Source organism: Apaloderma vittatum, unplaced genomic scaffold (assembly GCF_000703405.1).
Source record: "Apaloderma vittatum isolate BGI_N311 unplaced genomic scaffold, ASM70340v1 scaffold25815, whole genome shotgun sequence".
Lineage (NCBI taxonomy): Eukaryota > Metazoa > Chordata > Aves > Trogoniformes > Trogonidae > Apaloderma > Apaloderma vittatum.
Window position 1 is genome coordinate 1 of NW_009719249.1, and position 319 is coordinate 319.

A 319-nucleotide genomic window follows, 5' to 3' on the forward strand; every position below is an offset into this window, starting at 1 on the left:
CTGACACAGGTAGAAACAAACGCGGCTGCTGCTGCTTTTCCCCCGAGCCCGCAGCCCGCAGCCCCGCACAGCCGGAGCCCGGCTCCTCAGGCCACGCTTTGAGCAAAGAGGCCAAAGGACGGGCTCGGTCACTGGTGATTTCTCGGTCACACTGGACGAGGGCTCAGGCAGACCAGGAGGTTACTGACGGGCCGGGAGCATCCCTGCCCGGTGTCTGTTCAGGTTCTAAATAAAAGCCTGAGCACGTTAAGAAGAGCCAAGAGAGATAGATGGTGTTCCCTAAAACCCAACCTGCAGTTTGCTTGCGTTACAGTACAAC